Raw genomic sequence first — 656 nt, 5'->3', positions numbered from 1 at the left:
GGGGGAACAGCGCGACCAGCCGGTCGTGCCATAGTTGGTCGCAGTTCATGGATGGCCATGACTATAATGAAGCTGACTCCGGCAGAAGGAATGCTGGTCGAGGGCGAGAAGAAAGAGGTGGAGAAAGCCCACATAGAGAAAATAGGCCTGTGAGCCAGAATGTTGAGGGGCAGCCTAACGTCTTTGATCGATTGGGCGCCAGCGAGCAAAGGCGCAGAGATGATGACTTAAGGGACGTGCTCAATGAGAGGCGCAAAAGGAACGATGAGTACATCCCTCTAGAACCAGTCGTCCCAGCGATCCTAGATGTCGTACAGGCCCAGATCGATGCATTAAACCAGGCTATCCAGCAACTAGTAGGGAGTCGGATATCCCACATCGAGTATGAATGGAGAAGAGGCACTCCGTTCATATAAAGAATAGCTGTGGCGAAAACCCCCAGCAAATTCAAGATGCCAGTATTACCAAACTTCGATGGGTACGGTGTAACGCCCTGGATAGCCAAAACCGTTACACTGTGTGTTTATAAAGTGCCAGACTTGCTAATCAAGTCATTTAATTGAAAGCGTGTCATCGAAACTATAAAGGAACTAGGGTTAAAAATGTTTTGGTCTCAAAAGCCACATTTTCATTAAGAAGCATTTCTTATTTACACA

Source organism: Humulus lupulus, chromosome 9 (assembly GCF_963169125.1).
Source record: "Humulus lupulus chromosome 9, drHumLupu1.1, whole genome shotgun sequence".
NCBI classification, from domain to species: domain Eukaryota; kingdom Viridiplantae; phylum Streptophyta; class Magnoliopsida; order Rosales; family Cannabaceae; genus Humulus; species Humulus lupulus.
This window is presented reverse-complemented; position numbering follows the sequence as displayed.